Below are 13,645 nucleotides of genomic sequence, written 5' to 3' on the forward strand. Positions count from 1 at the left end.
CATAATTAACTCCTGGAGTCATCCGCAGAGGTTAAAGGGACCCCGAAGATTTATGCATTGATTGGGTACCCGGTGGTGTGTGTGTGTGTGTGTGTGTGTGTGTGTGTGTGTGTGTGTACGTGCGCGCCCCGTGCGAACCCATTGAGAAGAATAATTATTTTTCTACGCTGGAAGCTACAGCCGAGAATCAGACGAGGAGGGAAGAGAGAGGTTGGAGAGGGAGAGGGAAAGAGGGAGACGGGAGACAAAGGAAGTGAGTACAAGAGAGGAGCCGGCTCAGCATCCGAACTGTGAGTACTGAGCGGAAAACAGGCAGAAAGTGCTGGGAGTCGGCGACCCCTCTGCGGGCCGGGTTGGGGGCCGGGAACCGCCGAGGACTGGCGTCTCTGCTTTGGGTTGGGCGGGCCCCTCCACCTCCGGCAGGCTCACCTGAAAGCCAGATCTGACCCGCTGCCGCCTGTGCCAACCACTGCCCTAGCTAGGCAAAAAGGAAGCCCCCCACCCAGGTTCCATTGCCTTTGTTCCTTCTGAAGGATTTCACAGTTAGTGGGGCTTCAGGAGAGAAGGTGAGGGAGCTCGCCCTCTAAAGCTGAGTCTACCTCCCGTGAAAGCCACTCTTGAGTGCTTCCCTCTTCTCCTTCGCTGCGTGGTGGAATGCGACGAAGAAGGGGCTGAAACTGAGGCAGGGACCGGGACGTTGTAGCACCTGTGCATTTGTTTGGCACATAGAACGGAGAAGCAGCGGTGCAGGGTACCCCAGGAGCAGAGAGAGGTCCTGGAAGCCCTTGTGAAGGAGGCCGGGAGGAGCCATGTCCAGTGCAAAACCACCAACTCCAGCAAATGTGAGGCAATCATGTACCCGGGAGGAGGGGGACACTAGCTACTTCATTCTCCCTCCAACCCTTTCCAGTCATTGTGGTAGAACTGGGACCTCTGAGCCCACCCCTAGTACCCTTTAGCAGCCCTTGACCTAACAAGGGCCGGGGAGAAGCCACCTAGAAGGAGGAACCCTGGTAGAGACCCGACAAAGCAGCCTTGAGATGATCAGATACTCCCCTTCATGTAAAAGGGTCCCTGACCACGGATAGTGCCCCTAAAGGTAGGCCCCTGCCTCTCCAGAGCCGGTCAGGAGAGGGCGCCTAGGGCCCAGAGGGAGAGCCCTTCTTTCTAAGCAACATTCCACAGCCTTCCTCTGGGAGCACCGGTGTTCGGGGCCCCAGTCTTCATTAGCAGATTCTTCTATCCCAGTCTGATTTAATTTTCCCTGATGAATTTTCCAAGGTACTTTCCTCTGTCGGTGAACAACTTAGTTCAGGGCTAACTTAGCAGCGGAAGTCAGCTCCTTGGTGACTGGGTTCTGCATTGAGAGAAAGGGATTGTCCTCCAGGAGGTACCCAAGGTGCCAGTTTGGGGACTTAGACCTTCAAGGGTGCCCCGGCTGAGGAACAAGGCTGGAAATAGCTTTTACTTTTCAAATTGTCCAGTTTTATCAAGGCTCTCACAGATGCAGGCTCTTATATTCACCCACCTCAGGTTTCCTCCAAAGGGGGTTACTGGGTGCTTCCTCTTGCCTCTACACTCTTGCTATGCATTCAAAGATATGACTGTCTGGCAGGCAGGCTTCAGAAGTGGGGTCATTCTCCTCGGAGCAGGATGAGGACACAGAGAATTGAGAGTAGGCGTGGTCAAGTCTAGCCTGTCCCAAGCTTGGAGTCATGTCATCAAACTGATTGATGAAGACCTAGGGCAGCTCTGACTTAAAGCGTGGTGGCTTGTCCCTCACCAGTACCAGCATGAGTCCTATCCAAGGGTCTACACGGTGTTTGACCTATCCTTGATGCACATTCACTGAAGGAGTAGCTGTCCCCATACACCTCATCATCTTTTGCAGATGAGGGGACATGACCGAAAGGGGAGGACAAGGTCTGGGCAGATGTGAGAACCGTTTGATATTATTCATGATATTCTCAGGCAAACTGCATGCAAATTTGCCAATGGCCCATTGTCATATTTTTCTTTAACAGCGTGATTGACTGAGAACCAAATCTGCAGCCTGGGTCCTATACTTGTGAGCTTGAACTCTGGTGACATAAGCTCATACTTAAATCTTCCTTCTAAAGTCCGGCCAACAGGCTTAGTAGGGATTGGAGGCCTGGTGGTACCAAGACTGGAGAGACCTGTCCCCTCACCTTCCACCTTGGCTGTTTCCTTAGTTTCTCTACTATGATTTGCCTGAGGCTGTTACCAGGCTGCTGTTCGTCCCTCCTCCTCCTCTTCCTCCTCCTCCTCTTTCTTCTCTTCCTCTTCATCATCCTCTTTGTCCTTCTCCAAGAGCCCAAGGACCTGCTAGGTTAGAAGCTGCTTCTCATTGCCTGGAAATGTTCAGAAAAGGTCAACTGGAGAAGCCCCTGGGCAAAAGAAAATTCCTGCCTGACTTCGCTGTGCTTTCCTGTTCAATGGAGGAGCATCCACCTCCTCTAGGGGGGCTCTCAAACTGCTAAATGAGAGAGAACCTGAGCTGTTCATGCTTTGGGGGTAGAAATGGAAGGTGTGCAGGGCAGACTCAAACCATGGGAAAGGCTACCTAGTCTAGGCCTAGAAAGAGGGAGGCCATCCTGTTCTCTGCGGCAAGCCCACTCCTGGTCTGGTTCTGGTCTGGGGGACAGTGTATGGGAGTCAGCAGGTTCTTCAGAACCTAGCTGTCTGGGTCAGTACTGATCCATCCCAAACACACTTCCAAATTGGGAGGTCTATTTGGAGCAGAGACAACAGATTGAATCTCTTGAGGCTCCTTTGAACCTACAGCAGTGCCTCCCACCATGATGGGTGGAATTGGAGTGCTCTACAGCTCGTCATCACATCCCACAGCCTAGAACCTACGAGCAGACAGTTGGTGGGAGTAAGTGCCTTAATATCTATCATCCCAAGGTCCCCTCGCTCTGCCACCGTGAGCGGAGACAGGTCTCCCGGGCTCAAAGTAGCCCCAAAAGACACATAGGTGGAGAAGAATCTCTGAGAGTCAGCTAGTCCCATTGTGAATTCATGAATTAGTCAGTTCCATTGTGGACTCATGCATCTTTGATGGGATCATAGGTTTGGTTAATTGAATTTATTAAAGATTTCCACACAAGCATCCCATTTAGTATGGGACTCCTGGGTGTCCAGTGTAGATCTGGAGAACGGTTGTGTACATGCGCTTGGTCTTCTCTAGGAATGTTGGTGGCATCTACTGTCCTTGGGCTAAGCCTAGTCTGTCGCTGGCCCTTCTCTCTTTGGAGAGCTGATGTTTTATTAGCATGTCTTCACCTCTTTCCTTTGAGAGACCTGCTCTCCTTGGCTTACCTTTAGCAGGAACCACTGTCAATCTGGAAGACCCAGAAGTAGCGTGAGGCCCTGGAAGGGAAGTGTTTTGAGAGGGAATCCCTAAAAGTTAGCATTCTTTCTGTGCAACAGGCTTCATTCTCGCCTGACCTGGCTTCTCCAGTTTGTGCAGAGTTCATGAGGAAAGGCATCTCAGCTGCTCTCAGTGTCTGCTTTCCCAATAGGCAGTGGACTTCTGAGGGAATGGCTGGAGGTCAGGATGCTTTAACCTGTATGCTGGGCCCTCCTCCTCACCCCAGTCTGCACAGGTCTCTCGTTCTTCTGTTTCCCTAGCTCTCCCTCGTGCCGCTTCAGCCCTGGGCTTGTCTGCTTCCCATACTTTCATGTGTTTTCCTCTTTTCCCCTCTCCTTTTACCCCTTTTCCTATTCCCCATCACACACCCCTCTAGCAAAAGAAAAAGTCCCAAGAAAGCCTCAGTTTTCCTAACTGTGACCATAATGTTAACAATACTAGACATGAGCCGGGTGGTGGTGTACACCTTTAATCCCAGCACTCGGGAGGCAGAGGAAGGAGGATTTCTGTGAGTCTGAGGCCAGCCTGGTCTACAAGAGCTTGTTCCAGGACAGGCTTCAAAGCTACAGAGAAACACTGCCACAGAAAAAAAAAAGAAAGAAAGAAAGAAAAAGAAAAAACTCAGACATAAGTAATTGTGGGTGCATGCACTAGAGTTTCCACTCAAAAAAGTTAAGTTCCTTTTACTTGTAGAAGATGTTCTAATATTTCCACGAACCTCCATCCCCTTCAGTTTCTCTTAGTGTGTCTCTGTTCTGACTCTACCCTTTCCCCATCCATCCTGCCCCCTGCCCTTGGCCCCCATCTCCTTCTTCTTGACTCCCTTCTTTGGGCCCCGGCCCACCCTCCCCCAGCACCTGCTACAGACCTCGGGGTTACACTGACAAGGCAGGGCAAAGCCCATGGCAGTCTTGGCTTCTCATTAAGGCCCAAGAATGTGTGGAGTCATGAGGGACAATGAGAGCCAGCAGCAGGAAGAATGGGGCCTCTGTTGGAACAAATTTCCCAAATCCTGAGCTTGGCTGAATGGCACACCTGAGGGAGGGCTACTCAGAGTAGGTACTCTTTGCAGGCAGAGCTCTTTAAAAATTACATTTATTTGTTTTGTGAGCATGTATGTGTGTGGTCATGTGATCCATAGCATACATGTGGAGGTCAGAGGGCAACCTAGAGACCAAACTCTGTACATCAGACTTAGTGACGAACAGCTTTAACTACTGAGCCTTCTCTCAAGCCTGGTTTGGGCTCTTGACTCATTTCCCCTGGAGTACATAGACTTTTGGAGAGACGGACCTGAGGATGTGATGGGGCAGGGGCAGGGACTGGGGGAAGCGGCAGTGGCCCCGTATAGAGGCCCCAAAAAGAGGGTACATGTGGCTACCTGGGCTCAGGCTCCCACCACTAGCTATAGGTTTAGGGGTGGACTCAGAGGGTAGGGACAGTGGAAATGGCTGAGTCCTTGGGTTCTCACGGAACTGTGTCCTTGGACTGTCTTGGGGACAGAGAAAGCAGACCTGAGGAGGCAGGGTTTTCCTGGCGAACGGAGGTGAGGCCCAGTTGACCTGCCTCCCCTTCCTCCACGTTTCAAGTGAGGTCCAGTCAGGCCAGAGCCTGAGACCAAATGTCTGTCACAACCGCCAGCCCCACCAAACCTTTGGTCCTAGAAATAGCTACAGGGAACACCCCATTCCAGAACTTTCTTGGGGCTTGTCGCGTGTGCTGAGTGTGGCAGTCAAGACATAGTACTGTGGCCAGGAGTTGTTGGATGCCACACTTGAGCTGTCTGAAGAAGGGACAGGGTTGACCAGCACTGACCTTGGTTTTCTGAGGCAGGGGAATAGTGGGAACGGGGTGTGTGGTGAGGAGGGGGGCCCGCAGGGAGCTGCCTCAGGTCTCCTGCCAAAAATTAAACCATTTTTAAAAAGTTGGAGGGGAGCGGCGGGGGAAGGAAGGAGAAAAAGGAGTTGGCAGAGGAGGGAGGGGACCAAACAGCCCCTCCACACCAATAGCCCAGCAGGGGATGTGAGTAATACTCCCGGCTGGTTCAGAGGGAGTGAGATCAAAAGCAAGTAGATACAAGAGGTTTGTGCTTCACCGACCAGACAGCCAGAGGCTCAATGAGACCTTTGTTAACCCAGGCCCAAGTCAGAATCGAAGGAATACCTGACTACCCGCCCACTGACCGCCCGCCCCCACCAGTCTGGTAGGGGGAGAGGCAGGTCACCAGAGAGTCAAGGCAAGTTGGGCACAGCTAGGCCTGGCCAAGAGTGGGTGGAGGAGGGAGGAGGCCTGGGTCAGACTTGGAGCTAGGAGTGAGCCGAGGCTGCCTGGGAGGCAGGAAGTGGAATTATAAAGGGAACTGCGGGGGCCACCTGGTGAACCTGCCATCCCAGCCCCTGGCCGCTGTTCCTTGGAGGGGATTGTGGATGTTTGGCCTGGAGCACACAGCTCTCTGTGTGTCTTAGGGCTGGCATTCTGGGGGTCAGTGAAAAGGACAGACGAGAGGCTGCCGACCTGAGCACTGGGAACTTCAAGTGTGAAGCTGGGTGATGCTTCATTAAGGTAGGGTGAGATTGGTGTGTGTGTGTGTGTGTGTGTGTGTGTGTGTGTGTGTGCGTGTGTGTGTGCGTGTGTGTGTGTGTGGTGCACGCTGGGAGCTCGGTTAAGATTGCTTCACCAAGCCTCCTGCTACCGCAGCCTGCCCCTGGCACAGGTTGGGGGTAGGCTAAAGTAGGATACAAGATGCTTCTTGAAAGAGACAGTTTCTGACCCAGACCACACACCCCCTCACTGGGGGTCCCTGGGAGAGGTGCAGACTCAGTCTGGAGGTCTGTGTCCCCTGAGGCTTTCCTGGTTTTAGATGAGAAGGTGCTTTTGGGGGCCCACTCTTTCGCGGCAGACGCCTACAACTGACCCACAGTGGGAGAGAAGGAAGGAAATTAACTTGTATTTAGGACATACTTTTCCCAGGGTTCCGAGACCTTGATGATGCCCCTCCCTCCAACTCACCAGATGGACTGTTCTTGGCTGGTGGGGATTTCAGCCCAGGCCCTTTCTCATCGCTAAGACTAGAACTACAGTTCTCAACCTGTGGGTCTCGACCCCTCTGGGGGCTGCATATCAGATATTTATATTATGATTCATAACAGTAGCAAAATTACAGTTATAAAATAGACAACGAAATAATTTTATGGCTTGGGGGTCAACCGCAGTATGGGGAACTGTATTAAAGGGTCACAGCATTAGGAAGTGGAGAACCCCTGGCTTAGAGAAGGGTGCAACTCCCTGCACTAGTTTGGGAAGCATGCGCTACCTAAAACTGGAGGGAGTTCAACATTCATTCCTCCTCTAAACAAAGCACACTGCTGTACTGGAAAGGGTTAATTAAGCCTAACACCCCCCCCCCCCAAAGAGCTCACTATGGGGCCTGGGAGTTTTGAAAAGATGGCCCTTGTTTGCTAGGGGAGTGGGTAGTTAGGGACCTGGGAGGGGGCTGGATGCTAATTAGAGGAATCTGAGGAGGTCCTTTATGGCCAGGAAGCCGCACCTCCCCGTACCCACCACGAGGGCCATTGTGTGGGGCCTTTGAAGGGCTAGACTGGAAACTCATTACTGCCTTAGCTTTAGTATTCTTGGGGCCCACCAGGTGGCAGGGGAGTGGTGAGAGAATGCTATGGGTGGGGGGGCTTGGGCTCCCTGGGAGGCAAGGTGGGGAAGAGGGAGGTGTGAGATTCCCCAGTTTCCTGCTTTTTGAGATTCCTGCCACTGGACCCCTCAGCTCTGCTGTGGCCTATGGCTTTTCATTCCTATGTGATTGCTGTTCCGAACTCATGTAGGGCTAAAAGCCATGGGCTACAGTGAGGGGCAAGCTCCTGCACAACCACACTCACTAAGGACCAGCCATAGGGAGCACTAGAGGGAGGGGCTGGCACATCTAGTAACTCTGGATTTGGGGCTAGGCGGTGTGATCTTGGCCATGTCACTTCCTCCCTCTGGATCTGGCCCCTTCCTTCTGAAGGTTTAGGCTGCCAGGAAGAAGGCGGCAGCTTGCGCTAAGGTCTTACTGAGGAATTTTTTCGTTCCCTCTTACCAAGCTACTTAAGCCTTGGTTAATGGAGATGTGGGGCTGGTTTCAGGCTCAGCACCTAGGCTTTTTCCTCTGTCCAGCCACACTCTGCTTCTTAGTCTTGGTCTTTTATTCCTCCTCCCTCTGCCCAGCTCGAAATCCCCAGCTGCTCTGTCCGGACCCTTAAGACTCTTCCGAGACTGACGAGGGAGCATTCACGCCAGCTGTGCTGCTGCTGCTGCTGCTGCTGGTGGTGGTGGTGGTGGTAGCATGTCCATAATAAAACTAAGGAAGGCCACAGCTCCCCAGGGTACCATGCTGGAAACCGGAGTCCATAGCTTCTGGTCTTTGCCGTGCCCCTCTGCTGAGTTCCTGGAGGGCAATGCCGTCTTCCCTGCTTCCTCCATCAACCTGGTTCTATTCCCACTCTGAAAACTGCCTGGCTTCATCCCTGCCATCCCTGGGAAGCGCACAGATGGAAATGAAGCAGGAAGTCTGGCTGGAATGGCAAGGGAATCACCCCACCTCCTACACTGGGTTCCCCATTCCAGTCTAACACAGACCGCTGAAGTGCGCTCACAGAAGGCAGGTCACTTACCTTGTCTTATTTAGACTCTTCCATTCTGCAGTCAACATTCAGCAAGCGCCTAGTTACCACAGTTCTGGCCGATTTACCTGTATTAACCTCTTTGGTTTCCAAGACAGCCTTATTTATTATTAGCCCATTTTATTTATGGGAAATCTAAAGCATAAGGGAGCCGAGAAACTGGCCCAGGGCATATGGCTAGTAAGGAACAGAGATGGGAATTGAACCCAAACTGGCTGGTGCTACTGGAGCTTCGGGGGAAATCAAACTTGTGTGTTGGGAATAAGCCCCCGAGTCTGGGTGGCTTCAAACACACTAACACTTCTTCCCTGGAGGTCTCGAGGGGGATGCACGATATTAAATTTTATCCAATATCACCGATTTTCTTTATTCAGCGTGGGCAGAGGGGCAAATCAGAATGGAAGCAAAGCGAAAGCCCAGACCAGCTGCAGTTTGGCTGTGGCTGAGTCAGGTTACTTCCCCTCTTGGCTAGGCTTAGGGGAAGGACTCAGGGGTGGCTAGCCCCTGAACCAGTCCCCTCTCGGAGTCACTGACTAGACTCCTGAGTTTGCCTGGGTTTTTGTTCAACTCTAGGAACCTCTTTGGTAACTTCTCTCCGTTCCCAGTTTCCTGACTGAAAAGTCTGAGCAGAAGAGCTCTCTCCCTCCTCCCTCTGCCTCTGGGCCTGTCTCATAAATCCCCTCTTACTGTTTGCCCAGGAAGACCCCAGACACCCAGGGGACAAGTGAGTGGTTTCAAAGATTGTATCCCTTGTGAAGTTCTAGCAAGGCACATAGTAGGACTGTACAGTAACTATTAATGGAAGAAATGGTGGGCTAGGGGAGAAGGTAAGAGTTAGTCCCCTCTGTAGCCTGGGCCTGGGGGTCAGGTGCTATTCTGGCATTACAACCTTGGGCCTCTTTTGCGTGCAGCCTTTATGCCTGGCCATTATGGGTGGGGCTGGTCTGGAGAAGATCCGCAATGGCGTATCTCCCGGAATTGTTGAGATCCTCTGAATAGGCATGCTGGCCTCGTGCCCTCTTTCCCCGAGGATTCACAGAGCAGCCCTGCGTCTGTCCTGTCCCTGCCTGCAGACAGCCGAAACCAAAAATATCATAACTGAGCAATCTAAGTCTCTTACAGGCATCAGCTCTACCCAGCATGAGGCGTCCCTAGGGAGACAGGTCTGTGTTTAACTACAATGAGAGCCAGGCACATTTCCCTGGTGGTATCTGTCCGTTTCTAGTGGAAGCTGAGTTTGATTGCCAAGCTTCACATCTAAATGCAAAGAAGACTGGGAAGACCGCTGGTTCCCTCTTTCTAGGGGACACCTGGTGGGAGTAGTCTGCATCAGGTTCCTGGCTCCTCCTCCCCTGCCTGGAGTCAGTGGTAAGCTACTGAGCCCCTTATACAGGCTGTAAAGACTGTATAAGGAGTGTTGTTATCTTGGCCTTTACTCCCAGCGACTGTGCCCTCAGTCCCTCAGAACCACTGTTAAATCCTGTGTAATCTTGAGGAGGGGGCTTTTATTCTTTTTCTAAAGGTAGACAAGCAAGAAGCTAAGGAAGAGGGAGGGCTGTTCCTGCAGACTTCGGCCTCTATAGGCCTGGGGATACAGAGAGGCCTTGGTTTCCTGGTTCATGGAGCTTCTTCTCTAATAGTCCAAGAAGGGGTTAACTTCCAAGGAAAACACAGGTTTCTCCAGACCAGTGCCCTGTGCCTAGCTTGGCAGATGGCAGCCCTGGGAAGAGGTCCTGGGATCTGTAGTTTATGACACCACCTACCCCAGGTCTGCCTGTTTATCAACACTGCCTTGCAGACTACAGTTCCCAGAAACCTGGAGGCCAGGCTTTGGGGGAAGGGGTGGGTGTGAGGCACGGAGAGAGCTGGGGAAAGGAGAGGGAGGAGGTGGGAGAAAACCCGGTTCACCCCCTTCCTTTTGAATTCTTTCTCCTGGTGTGTCTGCTGCTCTGCCCAAGCTAATCCCCAAATCCGGTCTCCTAAGCTGCAGCTGCTTCCCTTTGCAGGGATGAATGGCTCTGGGAGGGAAGGTGAATTCATATTTTAATTACGAAGGCTCGGGTGCGGAGGGCACGGGGGAGGGGGGCAGGATGGTGCATTGTTTCCCTGGGCTTTAGGGCACCCCTCCTCACTGAGTCACTTCTGCCAGTTACCTGGGTGGGTCTTGCTGAAAGGGCTTCTGCTCCTGCCTGAGAAGATGAGGGGATGGGGTGGGAGAAACAATTGTCAGAGATTCTTGACTTGTCCCAACACTCAAGTATCATGTATCCCTTACCGCCCACTTTGATAGAGGACATTGCCAAAATTCTAGAGATACTGAAGAATCTTAGGACTGGCTGCACGAAACCCTGGCTTCTTCCTCATTTAGAAGTGTTTTCTTGCCCCTTGGTTCCTCCACGTGTTCCACTTGTTCAGTTTTCCCCACTTGCCCTTGATGTGGAAGGGTCAGAGTGTGACTAAGAGAGAATGTGAGGTGGGGACCTATGGGTGACTTGGGAGGGTGGATGATCCGTGACTTGGCATCTTTTCTGTTCGACTCTCACAAGACAATCTTGGCAGAGGGACTGTCTTGGTTATTAGACCCCAGACCATCCTGAACTGAGCTAAAAAGAGCCAGGTGGGGGTGGTAACAGGAGTGTTGGCCGGTGTCCATTCGTTATCTACTCTTGAACAGTGGTAGCTTGGGGGAGAACAGAGTTGGGGGTTTCCACTGGAGCACAGATGAAGGGGAGTATTCCAGGGTCTAGATGATCCAGCGGGGGGGGGGGTGGTGCTTCATGGGATCTGACTTCTCCAGGAGGCCTCCAGCCTATGTTAGAGGTAAAGCTTGCTGCCAACTGTGGAAGATATAGGCAGGGAAAGGAAGTGCATGCCTGCGAGGGCAGAACACTGGGGCAGAGATTTGGCAGTGGGGCTCTCAGGTCCCCTGCTGCTGGGGCCTCTGGGGAGAAGAAATGAAGCCACAACACTCAGACACACCAACGTGGAATTCCCTATCCCAAGCCTTGCCCACTTCAGGGATGAGGTCCAGTGACCTTTGTGTCCAGGCTTCTGGGTCTTGAAGTTGTTGTACCCCTGTATGAGAGTCTTAGCTGACAAGGAGAAGCCAGAGGACTTGAGAGCTAATATTTGGGCAGAATAACCTGGCTCTCTGCCTTGTTCTTGCTACCTTTGGGACCAAAGAATCCAGGAATCCCACTGAGCAGCCCAGCTCCCAAGGGGCTTCTTCCAAAGCTTCTTCCTGTGCCTCTTAAACTATCCTTCCTCCTCCTACACCTGCCCCAACTATCTCCATGGAGGGGGGGTCATCATTCACTAAGGACTTTGGGCAGGAGCAGGCATCAAAGGAGAAGGAAGGTGAAAAAGAAAGAGGATCTTAGTGTCCTGTGACTAAGAGCCTGAGAGACTCTAGACCTGATGGATGACAGAAGTTGTTTCGAGAGCAGATTTCTTCTCTGGGCAGCCTTGTGGTGTCCTTTGTTGTGTGTCCATTGCTATTTTTTCTTCTGATGTCTTGAGAGTGCTTTCTGGGTAAACCCTTCACATGCACCCCAGTATGGAGTGAGTGCATTACAGTTACTGATGAAGGGACCCCACTGGCTCTTCCTCCCTACCAGATCTAGCTGCAGCTCCCAATGCCCACATATTCCCTTAGGTTTGGACTTTAAATGTCAAGCCTTAACTAGCCTCCTGGTATACAGAGAAAAGGGACGGAAGGCCCAGAGAGATATAGCTACTACTTCCCAAGGTGGCAGTATGCCCACCTCAGAGTCAAGAATAGGACCTAGCATGGACACCCCTCCCCACCCCCTGGTGTATCGTGAGAGGATCCAGAGAGTGCTGTGGTAGATCTAGAAATATAGTAGTTGTGTCTCAGTTCTATCTATCTATCTATCTATCTATCTATCTATCTATCTATCTATCTATCTATCTATCCTAGAGATTGTCTGCTCACTATATAAACTACTATATATACCACTAGAGTGGGTGTGTAAGTGGTGCTGGAAAGCAGGTTATTAAATAGCAGCAGCCTGCCTTCCTACCCATGCTGACTCAAGCTGGGCCTCCTGCCCATCCAGCTGGTCACTGGAAACACAGTATCCCTATTAATTACAGTGATTGGATGTATTACCAGGGACTGGGGGTGGATCCTGATGGGACAGCTCCATAGTAGGCATTCAGCAGTGTAAGACAAGCACAGTGGAAGTTTATCCTGAAGGAGTTTCCCAGAAACTGTCCAGACAGTCACCACATGGGTCACGTCAGGTTCCTCAAGAAACAGGAAAGCTACTTCACGGGTGCGCCTTGAGTGGAGCATGACACCAACTGCCATTGTTGCTGGAGATGGGGGGGTGCCTTGTGCTTTATTATTCCGAACCCTTTGCCCTAACCTGCACCTCTGTAGTATGGAGAGAGTGGCTTGTTGGTTCTCAGCCGCCTGACTTAATTAAATCACTGCTTGGCCCATTAGCTCTAACTTTTTATTGGCTAACTCTTACATATTAATCCATTTCTATTAATCTATGTATGGCCATGTGGCTGTGGGTTACTGGATAAGTTCTGGCATTTGTCTCCAGCAGGGCTACATGGTGTCTCCTGACTCCACCTCCTTTCTCCCAGTATTCAGTTTAGTTTTCCCTACCTAGCTCTATTCCCCTATAGCTCTGCTATAGGCCCAAAGCAGTTCCTTTATTTATTATGCAATAAAAGCAACACATAGACAGAAGGACCTCCCACACCATTTTCCCTTTTCTGTTTAAACAAAAAAGGGGAGGTGATGTGGGATTTCCCTCTGTAAGCTATGATTACCATTAATGAATAAAGAAACTGCTTTGGACCTATAGCAAGGCAAAACTTAGCTAGTCAGGGAAAACTAAACTGAGTGCTTTCTGGGTAAATCCCTTCACATGCACCCCAGTATGGAGTGTGTGCATTACAGTTAAAGAAGGGCAGAGGGAAAAAGAAGGACAGAGTCAGAAAGACGCCATATAGCCCTGATGGCGACATGCCAAAATTTTACCCGTAAGCCACTGTCACAGATTAATGGAGATGGGTTAAATTAATATGTAAGAGTTAGCCAATAAGAAGCTAGAGCTAGGGCTGGAGAGATGGCTCAGAGGTTAAAAGCACTGATTGGTCTTCCAGAGGTCCTGAGTTCAATTCCCAGCAACCACATGGTGGCTCACAACCATCTGTGATGAAATCTGGTGCCCTCTTCTGGCCTGCAGGCACCCAAGCAGACAGAACACTGTAAACTAACTAAATAAATAAATCTTTAAAAAAAAAAAAAGAAGCTAGAGCTAATGGGCCAAACAGTGATTTAAATAATACAGTTTCTGTGTGATTATTTTGGGGCTAAGCAACCGGGAACCAACAAGCGGCCTGTTGCTACACACCTCCTTCATTTCTCCCAATGCTTTTACTAGAGAGAGAAGCCATTCCTACTAGGCCTAGTGTGTTGGCCTGATCTCTGGGTAGGGTGCCTGCCTTTATGTTCTAAGCTGCCCTGCTAAGCTGACTAGAAGGCATCTCCTTCACTCTTACAGCAGGATTGTTTAGGGATAGGATGGACAGAGAT

At 51.2% G+C, this 13,645-nt stretch overlaps 1 protein-coding gene across 1 annotated transcript in view; it reads left to right on the plus strand.

The window, feature by feature from the left end:
- The first annotated feature begins 203 nt into the window (after positions 1-203).
- The window catches only part of Lemd1 (LEM domain containing 1), a 62,752-nt gene continuing 49,310 nt past the window's right edge, over positions 204-13,645 (plus strand). The window contains exon 1 of the mRNA XM_075987410.1: positions 204-290. The gene's annotated coding sequence lies outside the window, so the exon portion shown is untranslated. The remainder of the gene's footprint in view (positions 291-13,645) is intronic.

The sequence above is a fragment of the Microtus pennsylvanicus genome, chromosome 10 (assembly GCF_037038515.1).
Source record: "Microtus pennsylvanicus isolate mMicPen1 chromosome 10, mMicPen1.hap1, whole genome shotgun sequence".
In the NCBI taxonomy this organism is placed as follows: domain Eukaryota; kingdom Metazoa; phylum Chordata; class Mammalia; order Rodentia; family Cricetidae; genus Microtus; species Microtus pennsylvanicus.